Raw genomic sequence first — 25,977 nt, forward strand, 5'->3', positions numbered from 1 at the left:
GAAGCTTTACTATGGATCAGAGCGGTCAAGCGAACATGGATCCCGACCACTTGTCAACCGGCAGGTTTCGGTGAGAAAATTGTGGTAAAAAGTCGCCTCTTACCGAAGATCTGTGGAGTTTGCGCAATCCTTCCCTCAGACACTGGCCTCAAGACACCCGTGGACAACGGTTTTGGCCAAAAGACTCATTCTCAGAGACTGGAAAACTCTATCTGCACCCAACTTCAGGAACTGGTTAAATGAACTTGTGAATGTAATGACTCTTGAAAAAATACGATTTATAAACTCTACAAATATGAATAAATGGGAATTAACCTGGAAACCTTTACTGACATATATTGAAGCATAACTTATAGACCAGGGGTCGGGAACCTTTTTGGTTGAGAGAGCCATACAAGCCAAATATTTTAAAAAGTATTTCCGTGAGAGCCATATAATATATTTTTTTTTAACACTGAATACAACTAAATTCATGCATTTTTAAGTATTACCAATATTTTTAGAGTATAAATAAGTCTCTTATTCCTTTTAATAACATTGTTATTATGAAGCTAACCAACAATAAATAAAATATTTCTTATCATTGATGCGACTTCTTAAACAGGTGTGGTAGAAACCGGATGGATGGGTTAAAATGCATGAGAATGTTTTATATTTTGAACGTTATTTTTTACACTGTTATTACCAGCGGAATTATTCATTACTTATCGTGTTAAGCAATGTCAGCTAAGATTTATCTGAGAGCCAGGTGCGGTCATCAAAAGAGCCACATCTGGCTCTAGAGCCATAGGTTCCCTACCCCTGTTATAGACATTTAAAGAAAAAAAAAACTGCCATCATTTTGTAGTTGTATTCCTTTTTTTTTTTTTTTTAATTATTGTTATCTTTTGTACTGATTCAACACTACACTTGTTTTTCTTGTGTCACTTTTGATATGGTTTTGTCATGGTTTACATGCTTTTTTGTTTTGTTTTTTGTGATTATTGTTTTGTATTGATCAAGCCCTGTAATTTTTACTTTTTTTTTTTTTCTCCTTTAAGTGTGTACGTTGGACAGGCCCTCGGGAGGTGATCTTGTGATCACTTCCTGAGGATCCTTGATGCCGAGGTATGTTCATCCATTTTGCTGTGATCTGGATAGCCTGCTGATCGTGAGCCGCAGCGGGATGGATGGATATATGTATTTATATATGTATATATATATGTATGGATATATATATATGTGTATGTATATATATATATACAATATTTGGGTATATTTTCTAATAATGTCTGTACTGTAAACCTTGAGTTGTTAAAGTTCATGTGCACCTCTCTCCTCAAGTGTGTATGTGTGTGTGTATGAGTGGATGTGACTGTTTGTCATTTTAACTGTAAAATCTAATAAATATATTTGCAAAAAAAAAAAAGACACCCATGGACACACCCCTCCGACTATCAGGTACTATTTAACTCACTAAAACACTAGCAACACAATAGAAAGATAGGGGATTTTCCAGAATAATCCTAGTAAATGTGTCTAAAAACACCTGAATCCGTCCCAATGCAATCGCCTTTATTTTATTTTTTAACTTTTTTTTTTATTTTTATTTTTTTGTAGTCCTTCGCTATCAATATCATCATCCACGAATCTTTGTTCCTCGCTCAAATTAATGGGGAAATTGTCGTTTTCTTGGTCCGAATAGCTCTTGCTGCTGGAGGCTCCCACTATAAACAATGTGAGGACGTGAGGAGCCCTCACCCTTGTGATGTCATCGTCTGCGACTTCCGGTAGAGGCAAGGCTTTTTTATCAGCACCAAAAGTTGCAAACTTTATTGTCGATGTTCTCTACTAAATCCTTTCAGCAAAAATATGGCAATATCGCGAAATTATCAAGTATGACACATAGAATGGACCTGCTATCCCCGTTTAAATAACAAAATCTCATTTCAGTAGGCCTTTAAGTACTTATTTTGCATGGTCTTATTATACAACCAGTAAACCATTAAGAGTATTCCCTTAATAACCTCAGAATTATTGCTTATTAGTAACCCTAACCCTACTATGTTCCCCTAGTGTCCAAATAACTCTAAATTAAGTCCGTGTTACTTAGACTATGTCCCCCATACCAAAGTGTTACCGGAATGTCACATAAACGTTTCCCTGCTCTCCGCCTGGAACAGTATTAAGTTAAAGGTGGGCATGGCCGGGCAGCACGGTTGGCTGGCTCGCCGAGGGCCGCTTGCTTATTGGCTGGCGTCCCACGTCCTGACGCTCTGCACCTGGTAGCCTGTGTGTGTCCGCCACGCTAGCTGACACGCAGGAAATGCAACGTTGCGTGCAGAGGGGCTTAAGAACAATTAATACCACTTATCAACAGAGGAAGTGGGTGTCGGGGGGCTCGGGACATGGAGTAGGCATTTTTTTAAATGAGGGCCAAAGTGGTGCAGTGTTCCACTAAAACCAGCAGATGGTGCTCTGTTATGGTATGGATGCAAACTCTCCTTGCCCTTTCTGTTCAGTCCATAGTGGACCTAACTTGATAGTGAGAGTCCAGTCCATAGTGGATCTAACCCAATAGTGAGAGTCCAGTCCATAGTGGATCTAACTTGATAGTGAGAGTCCAGTCCATAGTGGATCTAACACAATAGTGAGAGTCCAGTCCATAGTGGATGTAACATAATAGTGAGAGTCCAGTCCATAGTGGATCTAATATAATAGTGAGAGTATAGTCCATAGTGGATCTAACATAATTGTGAGAGTCTAGTCGATAGTGGATCTAAGATGATAGTGAGAGTCCAGTCCATAGTGGATCCAACATGATAGTGAAATTCCAGTCCATAGTGGATCTAACATAATAGTGAGAGTCCAGTCCATAGTGGATCTAACATAATAGTGAGAGTCCAGTCCATAGTGGATCTAACATAATAGTGAGAGTCCAGTCCATAGTGGATCAAACATAATAGTGAGAGTCCAGTCCATAGTGGATCTAACATAATAGTGAGAGTACACTCCATAGTGGATCTAACATAATAGTGAGAGTACACTCCATAGTGGATCCAACATGATAGTGAGAGTCCAGTCCATAGTGGATCTAACATAATAGTGAGAGTATAGTCCATAGTGGATCTAACATAATTGTAAGAGTCTAGTCCATAGTGGATCTAACATAATAGTGAGAGTACAGTCCATAGTGGATCTAACATGATAGTGAGAGTCCAGTCCATAGTGGACCTACCATAATAGTGAGAGTACAGTCCATAGTGGATCTACCATAATAGTGAAAGTACAGTCCATAGTGGATCTAACATAATAGTGAGAGTCCAGTCCATATTTGATCCAACATAATAGTGAGAGTCCAGTCCATAGTGGATCTAACATAATAGTGAGAGTATAGTCCATAGTGGATCTAACATAATTGTGAGAGTCTAGTCCATAGTGGATCTAACATAATAGTGAGAGTACAGTCCATAGTGGATCTAACATGATAGTGAGAGTCCAGTCCATAGTGGACCTACCATAATAGTGAGAGTACAGTCCATAGTGGATCTACCATAATAGTGAAAGTACAGTCCATAGTGGATCTAACATAATAGTGAGAGTCCAGTCCATATTTGATCCAACATAAAAGTGAGAGTACAGTCCATAGTGGATCTAACATAATTGTGAGAGTCGAGTCCATAGTGGATCTAACATGATAGTGAGAGTCCAGTCCATAGTGGATCCAACATAATAGTGAGAGTCCAGTCCATATTTGATCCAACATAAAAGTGAGAGTACAGTCCATAGTGGATCCAACATAATTTTGAGAGTCCAGTCCACAGTGGGGCCAGCAGGAGACCATCCCGAGCGGAGACAGGTCAGCAGCCCAGAGATGTCCCCAACCGATGCACAGGCGAGCGGTCCACCCCGGGTCCTGACTTTGGACAGCCACTGCTTCATCCGTGGCCATCGAACCACTGCCCCTCCAACCCCCACCCCCACCCCTCTCCCTCGTGGGGCAGAGCAGAAAAGAAACGGCAGATCAACTGGTCTAAAAGGGGGTCTATTTAAAGGCTAGAGAATACAAATGATTTTTAAGATGGGACTTAAATGCTTCTACTGAGGTAGTATCTCGAACTGAGTACTGGAGCCCGAATAGAAAACGCTCTATAGCCCGCAGACTTTTTTTGGGCTCTGGGAATCACTAATAAGCTGGAGTTCTTTGAACGCAGATTTCTTACAATACAATCAGCAAGATAGGATGGAGCTAGACCGTGTAGTATTTTATACGTAAGTAGTAAAACCTTAAAGTCACATCTTAAGTGCACAGGAAGCCAGTGCAGGTGAGCCAGTACAGGCGTAATGTGATCAAACTTTCTTGTTCTTGTCAAAATTCTCGCAGCCACATTTTGTACCAACTGTAATCTTTTAATGCTAGACATAGCGAAACCCGAAAATAATATGTCACAGTAATCGGGACGAGACGTAACGAACGCATGAATAATGATCTCAGCGTCGCTAGTGGACAAAATGAAACACATTTTAGCAATATTACGGAGATGAAAGAAGGCCGTTTTAGTAACACTCATGATGTGTGACTCAAATGAGAGAGTTGGGTCTCAGACAATACCCCGATTCTTTAGAAGTGATGGATTGTGTCCTGAAGCCGTTTACTTGTATGTGTAATAAATCTTTATTAACTGGAACTTTTCCTGACAAAAATTAAAACCGCTAAAGTTATTCCGATTTATAAAAATGGTGACAGACATATGGTCTCAAACTATAGACTTGCGTCTCTACTACCTCAATTTGAAAAAATTATTGAGAAATGATTTGTAAATAGACTTGATAAGTTCATTGACAAACATGAGCTACTGAATGACCGTCAGTACGGGTTCAGGCGTAATCCATGGACATCCCTAGCCGTGATGGACTTGGGAGAAAACATAGCTACAGCAACCGAAATCATTCCTTACTTCTGCAAAAATTGGAAAACTGTGGCATAAGAGGTGTTTCACAACAGTGGTTAAAGGGGAACATTATCACCAGACCTATGTAAGCGTCAATATATACCTTGATGGTGCAGAAAAAAGACCATATATTTTTTTAACCGATTTCCGAACTCTAAATGAGTGAATTTTGGCGAATTAAATGCCTTTCTGTTTATCGCTCTGGAGGCGATGACGTCAGAATGTGACGTCGCCGAGGTAATACAGCCGCCATTTTCATTTTCAACACATTGTAAACATTGGGTCTTAGCTCTGTTATTTTCCGTTTTTTCGACTATTATTTGGAACCTTGGAGACATCATGCCTCGTCGGTGTGTTGTCGGAGGGTGTAACAACACTAAACAGGGAGGGATTCAAGTTGCACCACTGGCCCGAAGATGCGAAAGTGTCTGCCGCCAGACCCCCATTGAATGTGCCAGAGTGTCTCCACATTTTCCCGGCGATGACAGACATGGCACAGAGATGTATGGATAACCTGCAGATGCATTTGCAACGATAAAGTCAACGAAATCACAGAGGTGAGTTTTGTTGATGTTGACTTATGTGCTAATCAGACATATTTGGTCGCGGCGTGACTGCCAGCTAATCGATGCTAACATGCTATTTACCGGCGGTGCTAAAGCAGACATGGCACAGAGATGTATGGATAACCTGCAGATGCATTTGCAACTATATTACGTTTCCTTCCACCCACATTTAATGCGAAAAAAACACTTACGAATCGACGGATTTAAGTTGCTCCAGTGTCACAAGATGCGAAAGTCCTGATCGTTTGGTCCGCACATTTTACCGGCGATGCTAACGCAGCTATTCGGCCATGCTATGGCTATGAATAGCGTCAATAGCTATTCGCTCAATAGCTTCAGTTTCTTCTTCAATACTTTCATACTCCAACCATCCGTTTCAATACATGCGTAACCTGTTGAATCGCTTAAGCCGCTGAAATCCGAGTCTGAATCCGAGCTAATGTCGCTATATCTTGCTGTGGTATTCTCATTGTTTGTTTACATTGGCAGCACTGTATGACGTCACAGGAAAATGGATAGTGGTTTCGAAGACAGCGAAAATAAGGCACTTTAAAGCTTTATTAAGGGATGTTCCGAGACCGGTAAAATTTTGAAAAAAACGTAAAAAAATACAACAAGCCACTGGGAACTGATTTTTACTGTTTTTAACCCTTTTGAAATTGTGATAATGTTCCCCTTTAAGTAGTTATTTAAGTAACAGATGTCAATATGTGGAAATGAATAAGACTAAATCACAGCCAAGAAGAGTAACTCGTCCCACAAGGCTCGGTATTGGGACTTAAGTTATTTATACTTTATGTAAATGATATTTGTTCACTATCAAATACATTGAAATGTATTAAGTTTGCAGATGATACCAATGTATATTGTTCGGAGAAGACTTGAAGGAAGTGTTGAGGATAACAGAGTGTGGAGAGGCCGATCAGAGAGCGAGCCACAGACGAGAACAATGACTGCTGAGCAGGTTTGACTCTTTTATTTTTTTTTAAAAAACTTCAGTCTAGGTCGGGTCGCTTTTCAGCTCCTCCTCCGCTGCTCGTTCCGGTCTGCTTTTCAGCTGCCGTCGATGTCGTTCTCATCTGTGGCTCGCTCTCTGATCGCTCTTGCTTCTTCCTGCACTTGCTGCGGACTCTCCAACTCCTCCTTCCCTGATCTTTCCTCCTTCTTCCCTTTTATACTCTGTGAGGAGATACATATATTCATTACCGGTGTGTAAGTCACTCACCTGATCTCGATTGCAGCGTCGTTGCTCCTGGCACGCCCCGCCGCATTCTCCGCCTCCTTGCCGCCATCTTGAGCAGGGCTACAGCGTGTCCTGCGCCGCCGTCAGCCCGTTGGCTCCGCCTCTCCACACAGAGGTTGAGTTGATTCTGCTAAAGAAAAATGGTTTGATATTAATAAGTTATCATTAAAATTGTAAGATAACTAAATGTTTGGTGTTTAGTGGTGCAATGACAAATTGTGAAGCAAAATTAAAATCAAATCAAGTGGAAAATGTTAGAGTATTATTGGGAATAATAATTGATCATAAATTCTGTTGGACACCGCCTATTGAATATATAAAGGCAAAAACATCCAAATCCATTGATATTCTTTGTAAAGTAAGACACATGCTGAATAAGAAATCTCTGCATATGTTATTGTGGAGGAGGCGTGGCCTGCGGACCTGCAGCGAAACGGGGTGTGCTTGGACCGGCTTCGAGATCAGTGACAGGTGCGTAGATGGCCCACCTGGGCCTGATTGTCTAATCACCTGTCGCTCTGTTAAAAGGCAGCAGCTGAGGAGGAGAGAGGTGTGGGAGTTGGAGCAAGAGCGAGAGCGATAGAGAGACAGACAGACACAAAACAATTGCTGAAAAGCAAGACAATTTATTGCAAAATCAAACTATATTGTGAACATGAGACAGGTTCTCATGTCAGGGCTTGGTGGTCTGAGGAACCTGCAGCGGAGAAACTTCCACAGTTATATTATTCTTTTTTTTTTCCATATTTAACATATTGTGTTGAAGTTTGGGGAAATGTTTATAAAACAAACAGAGAACCAATATTTAAACTCCAAAAAAGGGTCATTAGAATAAGATACAAAGCATGCTACTATGAACATACAAATCTTTTATTTATAAGTTCTAATGTGTTAAACTTGTCAGACATTATGTTTTTAACATCAAGGGACGGCGTGGCGCAGTGGGAGAGTGGCCGTGCGCAACCCGAGGGGGCCTGGTTCAAATCCCACCTAGTACCAACCTCGTCACGTCCGTTGTGTCCTGAGCAAGACACTTCACCCTTGCTCCTGATGGGTGCTAGTTGGTGCCTTGCATGGCAGCTCCCTCCATTAGTGTGTGAATGTGTGTGTGAATGGGTAAATGTGGAAGTAGTGTCAAAGCGCTTTGAGTACCTTGAAGGTAGAAAAGCGCTATACAAGTACAACCCATTTATCATTTATCAATGGAAATTGTGTTACGAGTAAAGAACAACAGCTTTTCAGCTTGTATTGTTAGTAGGGGTGTGGGGAAAAATCGATTCGAATACGAATCGAATGGAATACGTTGTGCGACTCAGAATCGGTTCTCTTTTTTTTTTAAATCAGTTTTTTTTTTGGGTTGATTTTTATTTTTTTTTAATCAATCCAACAAACCACTTCACAACAATACCATAACAATGCAATCCAATTCCAAAACCAAACCTGACCCAGCAACACTCAGAACTGCAATAAACAGAGCAATTGAGAGGAGACACAAACACGACACAGAACAAACCAAAATTAGTGGAACAAAAATGAATATTATCAATAACAGTATAAATATTAGTTATAATTTCAGCATAGCAGTGATTAAAAATCCCTCATTGACATTATCATTAGACATTTATAAAAATAAAAAAAAGAACAATAGTGTCACAGTGGCTTACACTTGCATCGCATCTCATAGGCTTGACAACACACTGTGTCCAATGTTTTCACAAAGATAAAATAAGTCATATTTTTGGTTGGTTTAATAGTTAAACCAAATTTACATTATTGCAATCAGTTGATAAAACATTGTCTTTTACAATTATAAAAGCTTTTTTTTTTTTTAAATCTACTACTCTGCTAGCATGTCAGCAGACTGGGGTAGTCCTGCTGAAATCCTATGTATTGAATGAATACAGAATCCTTTTGAATCGAAAAAATATCATTTTTGAATCGAGAATCGCGTTGATTCGAAAAAATCGATATATTACCGAATCGCGACCCCAAGAATCGATATTGAATCGAATCGTGGGACACCCATAGATTCGCAGCCCTAATTCTTAGGTTATTTAAATGAAGAGGAGAAAACTATCATTTACGGGGAATGTTGATTTTTGAAAATAGGTAAAGTAAGAAGGAATATAAAATACAAATGTATTTCAGTTTTTGGAGTAAAATGGCGGAACAAGCTCGGTGATGAGTTGAAGACATATAGTTCCTTGTTAAGGTTCAAAGGCCTACTGAAACCCATTACTACCGACCACGCAGTCTGATGGTTTATATATCAATGATGAAATATTAACATTGCAACACATGCCAATACGGCCTTTTTAGTTTACTAAATTACAATTTTAAATTTCCCGCGAGTTTCGTCTTGAGAAAGTCGTGTAATGATGACGTGTACACAAGACGTCACGGGTTTTAAGGAAATATGAGCGCTGCGCACACACACAGCTAAAAGTCGTCTGCTTTAACGGCATAATTACACAGTATTTTGGACATCTGTGTTGCTGAATCTTAGGCAATTTGTTCAATTAATATTGGAGAAGTCAAAGTAGAAAGATGGAGTTGGGAAGCTTTAGCCTTTAGCCACACAAACACACGGTGATTCCTTGTTTAAAATTCCCGGAGGTGAAGCTTTACTATGGATCAGAGCGGTCAAGCGAACATGGTTCCCGACCACTTGTCAACCGGCAGGTTTCGGTGAGAAAATTGTGGTAAAAAGTCTCCTCTTACCGGAGATAAGCTGAGCTTGCGCCGTCCATGCAGCTGCCGTCGACTTCCCTCAGAGACTGGCATCAAGACACCCGTGGAAACACCCCTCTGACTATCAGGTACTATTTAATCTCACTAAAACACTAGCAACACAATAGAAAGATAAGGGATTTCCCAGAATTATCCTAGTAAATGTGTCTAAAAACATCTGAATCCATCCCAATGCAATCGCCTTTTTTTTTTTTACTTAATTTTTTTTTCTAGTCCTTTGCTATCAATATCATCATCCCCAAAACTTTCATTCTCGCTCAAACTAATGGGGAAATTGTCATTTTCTCGGTCTGAATAGCTCTTGCTGCTGGAGGCTCCCATTATAAACAATGTGAGGACGTGAGGAGCCCTCACCCTTGTGATGTCATCATCTGCGACTTCTGAGGTGAAAATTTACTATGGATCAAGCGAACATGAAACACGATGGAATGTCAACCAGCAGGTTTCGTTGAGAAAATTGTGGTTAAAAAGTGGCTTCTTACCGGAGAAAAGCTGAGCTTGCCCCGTCCATAGCTGCCGTTGACACCCCTGAGACACTGCGCGTCAAGACACCCGTGGACGTACACCTCCGACTATCAGGTAATATTAAACTCACTAAAACACTAGCAACACAATAGAAAGATAAGGGATTTCCAAGAATTATTCTAGTAAATGTCTCTAAAAACATCGGAATCCGTCCCAATGCAATCGCAATTTTTTTTTAAACTTTTTTTTTTAATTATTATTTTTTTCTAGTCCGTCGCTATCAATATCCTCAAACACGAATCTTTCATCCTCGCTCAAATTAATGGGGAAATTGTCGTTTTCTCGGTCCGAATAGCACTTTTTTATGGAGGCTTCGTTTAAAAACAATGTGAATATGTGAGGAGCCCCCACACGGATGACGTCATCGTCTGCGACTTCCGGTAGAGGTAAAGCTTTTCTCTTAGCGACCAAAAGTTGCGAACTTTATCGTGGATGTTCTCTACTAAATCCTTTCAGCAAAAATATGGCAATATTGCGAAATGATCAAGTATGACACATAGAATGGACCTGCTATCCCCGTTTGAATAAGAAAATCTCATTTCAGTAGGCCTTTAAGGTTAAAGAAAGCTTTGAAAGGTGAAATAATGGAAAATTCTAAAATATAGTAATGAATACTTCTATTCCATTGATATTTTTTTTATTCTTGATGTTCCAGGCAATCTAATTTTCAGTGAAGGTATAGGATAGGCAAATATAAGCCTTGGCTTCAGCCAATTCCTTTTTTTCGGTCATTGTTTTTCTTTTTGTGTGTGTATGATTGTTAATATGTATAATCTGTGCTGTTAAATCGATCACACAAAATGGTTGATTTTATAACCCATATAAACTCTTTTCATTCATTCATTCACATATTGATTGATACTTTTATTAGTAGATTGCACAGTACAAGACATATTCCGTACAATTGACCACTAAATGGTAACACCCGAATAAGTTTTTCAACTTCTTTAAGTCGGGGTCCACGTTAATCAATTCATTCACATATGGGAGTGGACTTCATGAAATCTGCCTAGCAACAAGGAGCTCCTCAAAGCAAACGGTCTGAATTTTTGACTCTGTTTTTTTCTTTCCTTTTATCCGCCGCCTCCATCTGCATCTGCCCACAGCTGCCAGCGAACAAGAAAGCCAGCCCCTTGATTAGAGCAGAACAACAGGAAAGTGTTGCGCAACTTTGAGGTTTGTCAGGTGCTGCTGTTGCGATAAAGGTGCTTGCAACACGAACCGACTGTTTTTCCACGAGCTTGCACCTTTTAAACTGATCTCCATCCTGATTAACTCATGACCTTGTGCAAGTCCCTCTACTATAAATGTGTGTGTGTGTGTGTGTGTGTGTGTGTGTGTGTGTGTGTGTGTGTGTGTGTGTGTGTGTGTGTGTGTGTGTGTGTGTGCGTGTGTGTGTGTGTGTGTGTGTGTGTGTGGTGGTGGTGGTGGGGGGGTTGAGGGGTCAATACAAAAGAAAAAAAGGAGATGATAGTGATGATGATGATGATGGTGGTGGCTGAACCAGGAGGAAACTGAGTCAGATGATTCTCAAGCAGCTGCTCCCTAACACCCACGCTCTTCCTGCTGCAGTGTGTGTGTGTGTGTGTGTGTGTGTGTGTGTGTGTGTGTGTGTGTGTGTGTGTGTGTGTGTGTGTGTGTGTGTGTGTGTGTGTGTGTGTGTGTGTGTGTGTGTGTGTGATGCTGATGCAAGAGTTCCGTTTTTTCATGGATTAATCATCATTTTTGAATAAATTAATCATGACTTGTATGCGGTAAAAACTCAAACCCCCCTAAATTTGGGGCAGGGGGTGGACCGCTATACTTAATGATTTTATTCAAGGTTGTTTAATTCAGAGTCTGCCAAAAATACGGGTAAACTACAGTATATTTGTAGTATTTGGCTTTCTTTTTAAAGGGGAACATTATCACAATTTCAAAAGGGTTAAAAACAATAAAAATCAGTTCCCAGTGGCTTTTTGTATTTTTTGAAGTTTTTTTCCAAATTTTACCGGTCCCGGAATATCCCTAAATAAAGCTTTAAAGTGCCTTATTTTCGCCATCTTCGAAACCACTATCCATTTCCCTGTGACGTCATACAGTGCTGCCAATACAAACAACATGGCGGTTACCACAGCAAGATATAGCGACATTAGCTCGGATTCAGACTCGGATTTCAGCAGCTTAAGCGATTCAACAGATTACGCATGTATTGAAACAGATGGTCGGAGTATGGAGGCAGATCGCGAAAACGAAATTGAAGAAGAAATTGAAACTATTGAGCGAATAGCTATTGACGCTATTCGGCCATAGCGTGGGTGTACCTAATGAAGTGGCCCATGGCATGGCTGCCTTATTAGCATCGCCGGTAAAATGTGCGGACCAAACGATCAGGACTTTCGCATCTTGTGACACTGGAGCAACTTAAATCTGTCGATTGGTAAGTGTTTGTTTCGCATTAAATGTGGGTATCTAGTTTCAAATGTACATACAGCTAGCGTAAATAGCATGTTAGCATCGATTAGCGTAGCATGTTAGCATCGATTTGCTGGCAGTCATGCCGTGACCAAATATGTCTGATTGCCAAATAAGTCAACAACATCAACACAACTCACCTTTGTGATTTCGTTGACTTAATCGTTGCAAATGCATCTGCAGGTTATCCATACATCTCTGTGCCATGTCTGTCTTAGCATCGCCGGTCAAATGTGAAGACATTCTGGTACATTCAATGGGGGTCTGGCGGCAGATTTCTTTCCAGTGGTGCAACTTGAATCCCTCCCTGTTAGTGTTGTTAGACCCTCCGACAACACACCGACGAGGCGTGATGTCTCTAAGGTTCCAAAAAATAGTCGGAAAAACGGAAAATAACAGAGCTGAGACCCGGTGTTTGTAATGTGAAAATTAATATGGTGGGTGTGTTACCTCGGTGACGTCACGTTCTGACGTCATCGCTAAAAGACCGATAAACAGAAAGGCGTTTAATTTGCCAAAATTCAGCCATTTAGAGTTCGGAAATCTGTTAAAAAAATACATGGTCTTTTTTCTGCAACATCAAGGTATATATTGACGCTTGCATAGGTTTGGTGATAATGTTCCCGTTTTAAAAAATGGGGTCCAATTACAACTTTTTCAATTTCTATACCATACCGATATTGGAGTATTGGCTGATACAGATATTTTCTGATAGTATATCAGTACAAATCATACATACTAGTGTTGTTCCGATACCAATATTTTAGTACAATTTTTTCCCCCGCTACTTTTCTAAATAAAGGGGACCACAAAAAAAATGGCATTATTGGCTTTATTTTAACAAAAAATCTAAGGGTACATTAAACATTGTCATGATCTGTGGTCTGGATTATGTTTTTCAGAATCAGAATCAGAATCAGACATACTTTATAAATCCCCGAGAGGAAAATTAAAATTTTCAGCACAATCCCGTTCAAGATCAGACCAACATTACAGGGAGACAGAACAGGATCGCTGACAGGTCTGCCAACTTTCGGCGCCGCTTACAAAAAAGGTGAGATACAGGTAAACAATTGGGGGTATTGGGAGAAAAAAAATAAAAGATTAAAATAAAATAAAATAAAATCAAAAAATCGGTCTAAACCTGGGCCCCTGGAGAGGGGGTCCAGACTGAGGCCAAGGGAAAAAAACAACTCATAGCCATAGTACACATACCTCTTACATGAGGGATTTCTTATTTTTTGTTACTTTTTGGACTTCTTTAGTTCCTGTTTGCGCTCCCTTGTTTTGTTTGGTTACCATGCCAACTTATTCAGTTTCACCTGCCTCTGGTGTTCGGGACACGCACCTGCTATAATCAAGATAACATTATGTAAGCCCGTCTTTGCCAGTGAGTCGTGCTGGCGTCATTGCTTGTTGTCTTGTGATTCCACAGTTCATGTTGCTCGTTCCATGTCCGATTCCAAGTTTTGCTAGTTATTTGTTTCATGCCACAGTAAGTTTTGTTTGTCTTATGCTATAGTTTGTTTTCATGTCTTTAGTTTCGTGTTCTAAGTTTTTTGCCTTAGCTTCCGCGTGGGATAGGCACGCTTGCCTTTGGTTTATTTTCTGTCTTTTGTACTTCGTTGAGTGTTATTAAACAATTAAATATGTTCTTACCTGCTACACTTGTCCAGAATAGTCAGTTTGCATCCCGAAGGAACAAACTTCGCAGTAAGTTGCGAAAAAACCCTCTTCATGACAGACATATGTTTATTATTGCAAGTTTGTCCTTAAATAAAATAGTGAACATACTAGACAACTTGTCTTTTAGTAGTAAGTAAACAAACAAAGGCTAATCTAGCTGCTGACATAATCAGTAGCATATTGTGTCATTTATCATTCTATTATTTTGTCAACATTATTAAGGACAAGTGGTAGAAAATTAATTATCAATCTACTTATTCATTTACTGTTAATATCTGCTTACGTTCTCTTTTAACATGTTCTATCTACACTTCTGTTAAAATGTAACAATCACTTATTCTTCTGTTGTTTGGATGCTTTACATTAGTTTTGGATGATACTACAAATTTGGGTATCAATCCAATACCAAGTAGTTACAAGATCCTGCATTGGTCATATTCAAAGTCCTCATGTGTCCAGGGACATATTTTTTGAGTTTATAAACATAATATTAATTTAAAAAAAAGAAAAAAGATATTGTGATGCCACAAAATATCGATATATTTTCAAAAGCTGGTATAGTACCAACTATGATTAATTAGTATCGTGATACTATACTAATACCAGTATACCGTACAACCCTATTACATACTCGTATTATTTTGTAGTGTGGAAATAGTTAAACGAGTGAATGTACTCAAAAAAATAATCATCGGTATGAAAAATACCAACCCATTTATTACTAACCGCCTGGAATGGATTAAAACTGTCTTTAAAATGAAGTGGTTTTGTAATTTGCTCTTTGATAAATTGAATTTTACTTTTTGTTATTGGATTTTTTCAACTATGCTTCTTCCTTGTAGACTTTGTATCCGAACGTAATATGCAATTATGATTATTTGATACTTGTTTATATTGACAAATGCTATGTTTTAGACTGCAATATTTTTTAATAAGGGACACCCATTACATATGTTTAGCTTGTGTGCTATTGTGTGCTTAGCTGTTGTGTAGATGCTGTCTCCTAGTAGCCTATAGCTCACCATGTTTACTTTTGTAAATGACTAAAATACAAGAAAAGACCAACCTTGTGTGCTTATTGGTGGACATTTACATGTTAGCTGGCTGTCCAGTTTTGTACACGCAAACACTGTAGGACTGCTTGCATGGCAAAGATTTTAGATGCACGCCGATCGTATCCGATACTTGCTGATATTAACAGTATGATTAGCATACTTGCCAACCCTCCCGGATTTTCCGTGAGACTCCCGAAATTCAGCGCCTCTCCCGAAAACCTACCGGGACAAATTTTCTCCCGAAAATCTCCCGAAATTCAGGCGGAGCTGGAGGCCACGCCCCCGCCTGCTCCGTACGGACCTGAGTGACGACAGCCTGTTTTCACGTCCGCTTTCCCACAATATAAACAGCGTGTCTGCCCAATGACATTATAACTGTAGAATGATCTAGGGCGAGTTCTTGGTTTCTTATGTGGGTTTATTGTTAGGCAGTTTCATTAACGTCCTCCCAGCACGGTAACAACACACAACAACAGCAGTCATGTTTCCGTCTACCTTAAAGAAGTTTTTCTGCCGTAAACAGCAACGTTGTGACACTCTTAAACGGGACAATACTGCCATCTACTGTACATGCATATGTGACAATAACATCTACGGCTTTTAGAGAGTACAGTGAAGATCTTCCTCAGGAAGCAAAGATTGACCGGTTTTGGGCCATTCTAGAGAGAGATGGAAGATTCCAGACTCTAGTGCATTTGGTGAAAGCATTTTTGTGCGTGCCACACAGCAATGCATCATCAGAGAGGGTGTTCAACATGGTTAGAAAAATAGTGACAGAGAGTAGAACAAGGATGGACAATTCAACCCTTAACTCAACAACGAGTAGAGTGTTATGTGTGTGTATATGTGTAAATAAATGAACACTGAAATTGAAGTATTTCTTTAATATATGTATATACAGAATATATATATATATATATGTATATATATATATATATATATATATATATATATATATATATATATATATATGAAATACTTGACTTGGTGAATTCTAGCTGTAAATATACTCCTCCCCTCTTAACCACTCCCCCAACCACCCCCCCCCCCCGCCCCCCGACCACGCCCCCACCTCCCGAAATCGGGGGTTTTAGGACTCTGTGCAGGCCAGTCAAGTTCATCCACACCAGACTCTGTCATCCATGTCTTTATGGACCTTGCTTTGTGCACTGATGCACAATCATGTTGGAAGAGGAATGGGCCCCCCTCAAAACTGTTCCCACGGGGTCGGAAGCATGGAATTGTCCAAAATGTTTTGGTATCCTGGAGCTTTCAAAGTTCCTTCCACTGGAAAAGTTCCTTTCACTGAAAAACAACCCCACACTATAATTCCTCCTCCACCAAATTTCACACTCGCCACAATGCAGTCCGAAATGTACCGTTCTCCTGGCAACCTCCAAACCCAGAATATTTAGGAGCGAGAAAATTTCATGACTGGATTTGTTGCACAGGTGGCATCCTATGACAGTTCCAGGCTGGAAATCACTGAGCTCCCAACAGCTGCCCATTCTTTCACAAATGTTTGTAGAAACAGTCTCCATGCCTAAGTGCTTGATTTGATACACCTGTGGGGCCAAGTGATTAGGACACCTGATTCTGATCATTTGGATGGGTGGCCAAATACTTTTGGCAATATAGTGTATGAACACTAGACGGGGAGGACACATCAAACCTATGTCCCCGATTCTAAAACTAAAAAGAAATGCAATTGTATCTGTAATAAGCTGTAGGTTTTTCGAGTAAAGATGAAGGTTTCTCCTGCCTGGCTGGAGGGTCTCGAGAAAGGAAACACAAAGTCACCTCAAAAAACATCCGGTGGAAACTTTGGCCTGACGCTCAGTTAGTTTGAGGTGAACATGTGGCCGTACTTAAGGTGTCAGCGGCTTGTGCAGTTCTATTTGTGTCAACTTGTGCTTGCACGTAGAATGTTTAGCTTCTCTGCAACACTTCTCTCTATCCAGTCAGCCCTGCAGATCTTTCTCACAATTTAGGCCACAAGATTTGGCGCCTGTGTCGTACCTTCTTGTGAACCTCAAGCAATGCGCCGACTTTCCCAGGCAAAGTTTTTGTGAGAAAAATATTTAGGGACCACCTTGTCTTTCTAGCATCCTCATACACCTTTGTGTCAAACCTATTAACCAAAGGCCGTGTATTAATGCACAACGACAGGTAGTCATTAGCTGTTTTTGGTTAAGTTTGGTACATGTTTGCACTGGTAATAACGCCAAAATATGCAACTCTGTAGGGTTGGCCGTTGTAGATGTCGGAAATAGCCAGGGTGTAGGTAAAAAGGTATCTAATGCTTAAACCAGGGGTAAGGAACTTATGGCTTTAGAGCCAGATGTGGCTCTTTTGATGACTGCATCTGGCTCTCAGATTAATCTTAGCTAACATTGCTTAACACAATAAGTAATGAATAATTCCACAGGTAATCAGTGTTAAAAATAACATTCAAAATATAAAAAAATTCTCATGCATTTTTATCTACCCATCCGTTTTCTACCTCACCTGTTCAAGAAATCAAGAATGGTAAGAAGTATTTTATTCATTATTAGTTAGCTTCGGAATAAAAATCCATCCATCCATTTTCTACCGCTTATTCCCTTTTGGGGTCGCGGGGGGCGCTGGCGCCTATCTCAGCTACAATCGGGCGGAAGGCGGGGTACACCCTGGACAAGTCGCCACCTCATCGCAGCGGAATAAAAATGTTATTGAAAAGAATAACAGACGTGTTATACCCTAATGTTGGTTTTACATAAAAATGCACACATTTAGTTGTATTCAGTGTTAAAAAAATATTATGTGGCTCTCACGGAAATACATTTTAGAATATTTGGTTTCCATGGCTCTCTCAGCCATAAAGGTTCCCGACCCCTGGCTTAAACCAAAAATAAACAAGAGGTGAGTGCCCCTAAGAAAAGGCATTGAAGCTTAGGGAAGGCTATCCAGAACAAAACTAAAACTTAACTGGCTACAAAGTAAACAAAAAGGGAATGCTGGACGACAGCAAAGACTTACTGTGGAGCTAAGTGAAGTGAAGTGAATTATATACTGACTCAAAGCGCTTTACATAGTGAAACCCAATATCTAAGTTACATTTAAACCAGTGTGGGTGGCACTGGGAGCACGTGGGTAAAGTGTCTTGCCCAAGGACACAACGGAAGTGACTAGGATGGCTGAAGCGGGAATTGAACCTGCAACCCTCAAGTTGCTAGCACGGCCGCTCTACCAACCGAGCTATACCGCCCCATTGTGGAAGGCGTCCACAATGTATAGCCGAACATGACATGACAATCAACATAAAAAAACAACTGAAATATTCTTGATTGCGAAAACAAAGTAGATGGGGGAAATATCGCTCAAAAGGAAGACATGAAACTGCTACAGGAAAATACCAAAAATAAGAGAAAGGAGCGCAAGACAAGAACTGAAACACGACACACAGGGAAACAACAAAAAACTCCAAATAAGTCAGGGCGTGATGTGACAGGTGGTGACAGTACACCTACTTTGAGACAAGAGCTATAGTGATGCATGCTTGGTTATGGTTTAAAGTCATATCCAACAACAACGACTTTTTACTGTCAACTGAGTTTCGTTTTTTTAACAATTTCTGCTGGTGGTGTGCCTTCAGATTTTTTCAACACGAAAAAATGTGCCTTGGTTGAAAAACACTGATCTAGAAGGCCTTACTGACAACAACTCGGGATCTGATTGGCTATCACAACTGTCAATCAACTGTATGTCCCCCGTTCACTGTAAAACGGACGCCCGCATTGTTGATTTTGAAGGCCCAGGGAAGATTTGGTACCGCATGGCAACATAAGCTAGTTGAATTCTGATTGGATAAAAACTAAAACGCATAATGATGGGCGAAGGTATCACCCCAGGATGCAGTGGGACCAGACAGGCAGGATAGCAGGTAAGAGCTGATTTTAATATACAAACTGATAAAAGAACACTTGTACAAAACAGCAAAGTAAAGGTGTGCCGGAGCGCACGAGAAGCTAATGCTAAACTAACATCGAGTTTAAAGTGTCCACAGAAGCTCGTGCCAAGCGCACGAGAAGCTAATGCTAAACTAGCATCGAGTTTAAAGTGTCCACAGAAGCCCGTGCCGAGTGCACGAGAAGCTAATGCTAAACTAGCATCGAGGTTAAAGTGTCCGCAGAAGCTCGTGCCGAGCGCACGAGAAGCTAATGCTAAACTAGCATCGAGTTTAAAGTGTCCGCAGAAGCTCGTGCCGAGAGCACGAGAAGCTAATGCTAAACTAGCATCGAGTTTAAAGTGTCCGCAGAAGCTCGTGCCGAGCGCACGAGAAGCTAATGCTAAACTAGCATCGAGTTTAAAGTGTCCGCAGAAGCTCGTGCCGAGCGCACGAGAAGCTAATGCTAAACCAGCATCGAGGTTAAAGTGTCCACAGAAGCTCGTGCCGAGCGCACGAGTAGCTAATGCTAAACAAGCATCGAGTTTAAAGTGTCCACTGAAGCCCTAGCCGGGCGCATGAGAAGCTAATGCTAAACCAGCATCGAGTTTAAAGTGTCCACAGAAGCTCATGCCGAGCGCACGAGAAGCTAATGCTAAACCAGCATCGAGGTTAAAGTGTCCACAGAAGCTCATGCCGAGCGCACGAGAAGCTAATGCTAAACTAGCATCGAGTTTAACATGTCCACAGAAGCTCGTGCCGAGCGCACGAGAAGCTAATGCTAAACTAGCATCGAGTTTAAAGTGTCCACAGAAGCTCGTGCCGAGCGCACGAGAAGCTAATGCTAAACTAGCATCGAGTTTAAAGTGTCCGCAGAAGCTCGTGCCGAGCGCACGAGAAGCTAATGCTAAACTAGCATCGAGTTTAAAGTGTCCGCAGAAGCTCGTGCCGAGCGCACGAGAAGCTAATGCTAAACTAGCATCGAGTTAAAAGGTGCCACAGAAGCTCATGCCGAGCGCACAAGAAGCTAATGCTAAACTAGCATTGAGTTTAAAGTGTCCGCAGAAGCTCGTGCCGAGCGCACGAGAAGCTAATGCAAAACTAGCAACGAGTTTAAAGTGTCCGCAGAAGCTCGTGCCGAGCGCACGAGAAGCTAATGCTAAACTAGCATCGAGTTTAAAGTGTCCGCAGAATCTCGTGCCGAGCGCACGAGAAGCTAATGCTAAACTAGCATTGAGTTTAAAGTGTCCTCAGAAGCTCGTGCCAAGCGCACGAGAAGCTATTGCTAAACTAGCATCGAGTTTAAAGTGTCCGCAGAAACTCGTGCCGAGCGCACGAGAAGCTAATGCTAAACTAGCATCGAGTTTAAAGTGTCCGCAGAAGCTCGTGCCGAGCGCACGAGAAGCTAATGCTAAACTAGCATCGAGTTAAAAGGTGCCACAGAAGCTCATGCCGAGCGCACAAGAAGCTAATGCTAAACTAGCATTGAGTTTAAAGTGTCCTCAGAAGCTCGTGCCGAGCTTACGAGAAGCTAATGCTAAACTAGTATCGAGTTTAAAGTGTCCACAGAAGCCCGTGCCGAGCGCACGAGAAGCTAATGCTAAACTAGCATCGAGTTAAAAGTGTCCACAGAAGCTCGTGCCGAGCGCACGAGAAGCTAATGCTAAACCAGCATCGAGGTTAAAGTGTCCACAGAAGCTCGTGCCGAGCGCACGAGAAGCTAATGCTAAACTAGCATCGAGTTTAAAGTGTCCGCAGAAGCTTGTGCCGAGCGCATGAGAAGCTAATGCTAAACTAGCATCGAGTTTAAAGTGTCCACAGAAGCTCGTGCCGAGCGCACAGAAGCTAAGACGTAACTTAGCAAATGACAAGGATTTAGAGAAAATCAAACGTGCGTGTTGCATATAGCAAGTGGCGAACCATGAATTGATTGATTGATTGATTGATACTTTTATTAGTAGATTGCACAGTACAGTACATATTCCGTACAATTGACCACTAAATGGTAACACCCGAATAAGTTTTTCAACTTGGTACAAATATATACTATCAACATAATACAGTCATCACACAAGTTAATCATCATAGTATGTACATTGAATTATTTACATTATTTACAATCCGGGGGGTGGGATGAGGAGCTTTGGTTGATATCAGTACTTCAGTCATCAACAATTGCATCAACAGAGAAATGTGGACATTGAAACAGTGTAGGTCTTATTTAGTAGGATATGTACAGCCAGCAGAGAACATAGTGAGTTCAGATAGCATAAGAACAAGTATATACATTAGAAGTACTTTTGAGTTGTTTACAATCCGGGGAGATGGGATGTGAATGGAGGAGGGTATTAGTAAAGTGTTGAAGTTGCCTGGAGGTGTTGTTTTAGAGCGGTTTTGAAGGAATATAGAGATGCACTTACTTTTATACCTGTTGGGAGTGCATTCCACATTGATGTGGCATTAGAAAGAGAATGAGTTAAGACCTTTGTTAGATCGAAATCTGGGTTTAACGTGGTTTGTGGAGCTCCCCCTGGTGTTGTGACTTGTACTTCGGTATCAAGGAGGTGTAGCGGATTTTATAGACTAGGCTCAGTGCAAGTTGTTTTACTCTGTCCTCCACCCTGAGCCAGCCCACTTTGGAAAAGTGGGTTGGATTGAGGTGTGATCTGGGGTGGAGGTCTAAAAGTAACCGGACTAGCTTATTCTGGGATGTTTGGAGTCTAGATTTGAGGGTTTTGGAGGTCCTGGGGTACCAGGAGGTGCAAGCGTAATCGAAGAAGGGTTGAATGAGAGTTCCCGCTAGAATCCTTGAGGTGCTTTTGTTGACCAGAGAGGAGATTCTGTAGAGGAATCTCGTTCTTTGGTTGACCTTTTTGATCACCTTGGTTGCCATTTTATCACAGGAAAGATTAGCCTCTAGAATGGAACCTAGGTAGGTGATCTCATCCTTCCTGGTGATAACAATGTCACCCACTTTTATAGTGAAGTCACTGACCATCTTAAGTTTGATATGGGACCCAAATAGGATGGATTCCGTTTTACCTAAGTGTATGGATAGCTTGTTGTCAGCGAGCCAGGTGCAAATATTGAGGAGTTCAGCAATGAGGATTTGTTCCACCTGCGAGTCATCCGCAAACAGGAACAATTCACAGTGGCGTGAGAATGAACTGAGGTAGCAGGCAGGTTTAAATACTGAAGCAAACAATTGCCAACAGGTGTGCATAAGGAAATATCAAGTAACCATGGTAACCAAAACAGGAAGTGCACACACAAACTAAGGGATAGGAAGAGTACAAAAATAATCAAACACCAAAAAGGACTAGCTCAGTTGGTAGAGCGGCCGTGCCAGCAACTTGAGGGTTGCAGGTTCAATTCCCGCTTCCGCCATCCTAGTCACTGTCGTTGTGTCCTTGGGCAAGACACTTTACCCACCTGCTCCCAGTGCCACCCACACTGCTTTAAATGTAACTTAGATATTGGGTTTCACTATGTAAAGCGCCTTGAGTCACTAGAGAAAAGCGCTATATAAATATAATTCACTTCACTTCACACTTCAAAAAAATACAAAAGATGTGATCCGGGAACCGGATCACAACAAACAGCACTGGAAAGAGCATAATCCATCCATCCATTTTCTACCGCTTGTCCCTTTTGGGCATAATATGACATGAAAAAAATATGAATACTTTTAGATATTTAGGGAAAGTACATTTAAAAAATAATTTTATCTTTAATTATTAACATGATTTCTGGTTATATTAGGCCAGCAGAGAAGGCCTTGCTGGCCCTGGCGGTAACACCACTGGCATGTTCAGAGTCGGGACCCGGGGTAGACCGCTCGCCTGTGCATCGGTTTTGGACATCTGTGCGCTGCTGACCCGTCGCCGCTCGGGATGGTCTCCTGCTGGCCACACTACGGACTGGACTCTCACTGTTATGTTATAGCCACTATGGACTGGACTTTCGCAATATTATGTCAGACCCACTCGACGTCCATTGCACCGGTCTCCCCTAGAGTGGGGACATTTAAAGTCCTCTCCAAGGTTTCTCATAGTCATTCTCATCAACGTCCCACTGGGGTGTGAGTTTTTCCTTGCCCTTACAGTGGGGCAAAAAAGTGTTTAGTCAGCCACCGATTGTGCAAGTTGTCCCACTTAAAATGATGACAGAGGTCTGTAATTTTCATCATAGGTACACTTCAACTGTGAGAGACAGAATGTGGACACAAAATCCAGGAATTCACATTGTAGGAACTTTTAAAAATGTATTTGTAAATTATGGTGGGGAAAAAAATATTTGGTCAACCATTCAAAAGCTCTCACTGATGAAAGGAGGTTTTGGCTCAAAATCTCATGATACATGGCCCCATTCATTCTTTCCTTAATGCAGATCAGCCCCAAAGCATGATGTTTCCCAGTAGGTATGGTGTTCTTGGGATGCAACTCAGTATTCTTCTTCCTCCAAACACAACGAGTTGAGTTTTTACCAAAATGGATACACGGATGATACAGCAGAGGATTGGGAGAATGTTATGTGGTCAGAGGAAACCAAAATAGAACTTTTTGGTATAAACTCAACTCGTCGTGTTTGGAGGAAGAAGAGTACTGAGTTGCATCCCTGGAACACCATACCTACTGTGAAGCATGGAGGTGGAAACATCATGCTTTGGGGCTGTTTTTCTGCTAAGGGGACAGGACGATTGATCCGTGTTAAGGAAAGAATGAATGGGGCCATGTATCGTGAGATTTTGAGCCAAAACCTCCTTCCATCAGTGAGAGCTTTGAATGTTTGACCAAATACTTATTTTCCACCATAATTTACAAATAAATTCTTTAAAATTCCTACAATGTGAATTCCTGGATTTTTTTTTCAGATTCTGTCTCTCACAGTTGAAGTGTACCTATGCTGAAAATTACAGACCTCTATCATCATTTTAAGTGGGAGAACTTGCACAATCGGTGGCTGACTAAATACTTTTTTGCCCCACTGTATGTGGGCGCTGATCCGCAGGTGTCAATCAATCAATCAATCAATGTTTACTTATATAGCCCTAAATCACCAGTGTCTCAAAGGGGTGCCCAAACCACAACACAAACCACTACGTCATCCTCGGTAGGCCCACATAAGGGCAAAGAAAACTCACACCCAGTGGGATGTCGGTGACAATGATGACTATGAGAACCTTGGAGGAGACGAAAGCAATGGATGTCGAGCGGGTCTAACATGATACTGTGAAAGTTCGATCCATAATGGATCCAACACAGCCGCGAGAGTCCAGTCCAAAGCGGATCCAACACAGCAGCGAGAGTCCCGTCCACAGCAGAGCCAATAGGAAGCCATCCCAAGCAGAGGCGGATCAGCAGCGCAAGGATGTCCCAAGCCGATACACAGGCAAGCGGTCCATCCTGGGTCCCGACTCTGATCGAGCGGTCCATCCTGGGTCCCGACTCAGGACAGCCAGTACGTCATCCATAGCCATCGGATCGGACCGGACCCCCTCCACAAGGGAGAGTGGGACATAGGAGAAAAAGAAAAGAAACGGCAGATCAACTGGTCTAAAAAGGGAGTCTATTTAAAGGCTAGAGTATACAAATGAGTTTTAAGGTGAGACTTAAATGCTTCTACTGAGGTGGCATCTCGAACTGTTACCGGGAGGGCATTCCTGAGTACTGGAGCCCGAAATGAAAACTCTCCATAGCCCGCAGACTTTTTTTGGGGCTTTGGGAATCACTAATAAGCCGGAGTCCTTTGAACGCAGATTTCTTGTCATCGTGGCTTTTGCAGCCCTTTGAGACACTTGTGATTTAGGGCTATATAAATAATCATTGATTAATTGATTGATTGATTGATTGATATTCATCGGTTTGGCTTTTGTGTCGACGCAGTTCCGAAGTCAGTCGCACTTCGCAATCGTAGGGGGCGTCGTTGAGCTGCATCTTCAGACCACATTTTTCTACATGCTCTGTCGCGTTGCTGTGAGAAGACAGCTGAGCTGTGGTGAGCCACAGACCAAAATAACTAGTACTTATTTTTATTTTTTTTTTCTCTCACTCTCCCGACTAGAACACATGTGCATCCACCCACACGTGAAGTCACACTTACATGTCAACACACGCTCAAGTTCTACCAGATAGCGAGACGGCTTCTTCTGGACGATTGTTGACGCTGCATCTGCCACAAACCCTTTTCCCTTCAAATCATAATAACGAATTTTCTCTACCGTTTTGTTTGCGCGCCGCGTCGATGTGTCACTTTCACTCGGGTCTCAATGTCGCCTTTTCTCGCCCGACATGCTGGCATAGTGGCATCATTCTAAAACTGGTATTAGGCATTTCCTGCCTCGTCCGTTGGTGTGTGTGTGTGTGTGTGTGCATGTGTGCGTGTGTGTGTATGTGTGTGTGTGTGTGTGTGTGTGGGGCGGAACGCACCTGGTCCGCGCAGCTGTGGGTATCATAGCAGGGGGGAGAGCGTGATAGAGGAAGGAGAGGAAGAGAGAGGGATGGGTGGGGACCAAAAGGAGGCCCTGTGTGCCGGAGTGGCGTGGGGACCCGGTGGGTTCAAACGCAGACAAAAATGTGGGCTTAGATTATCACAATCCTGCACTGTCGACTTGCAAAGAAAGATGATGCTTCTTGTGCGTATTGTATAGAAAACACAGCACCAATTAAGTGCATTATAAGAAGCATGCATAGATGGATGGAAGCAGCTATGCCTCATATCTCCAGTCTAAGTGGAAATTAATTAGAGTGGAGTTCCTCCGGTTTCCTGCAGAGGGAGCAAGGAATCTGGCTATGGTGGAAAGAGCAGTGGGTCTAAAACAGGGGTCACCAACCTTTTTGAA

The 25,977-nt window shown here is 41.6% G+C and overlaps 1 protein-coding gene across 1 annotated transcript in view; it reads left to right on the forward strand.

Moving 5' to 3' along the window:
* The window catches only part of msrab (methionine sulfoxide reductase Ab), a 150,521-nt gene extending 149,343 nt beyond the window's left edge, over positions 1-1,178 (forward strand). The window contains exon 8 of the mRNA XM_061896019.1: positions 1,041-1,178. The gene's annotated coding sequence lies outside the window, so the exon portion shown is untranslated. The remainder of the gene's footprint in view (positions 1-1,040) is intronic.
* Positions 1,179-25,977: the final 24,799 nt, after the last annotated feature.

Source organism: Nerophis ophidion, linkage group LG03, assembly GCF_033978795.1.
Source record: "Nerophis ophidion isolate RoL-2023_Sa linkage group LG03, RoL_Noph_v1.0, whole genome shotgun sequence".
Lineage (NCBI taxonomy): Eukaryota > Metazoa > Chordata > Actinopteri > Syngnathiformes > Syngnathidae > Nerophis > Nerophis ophidion.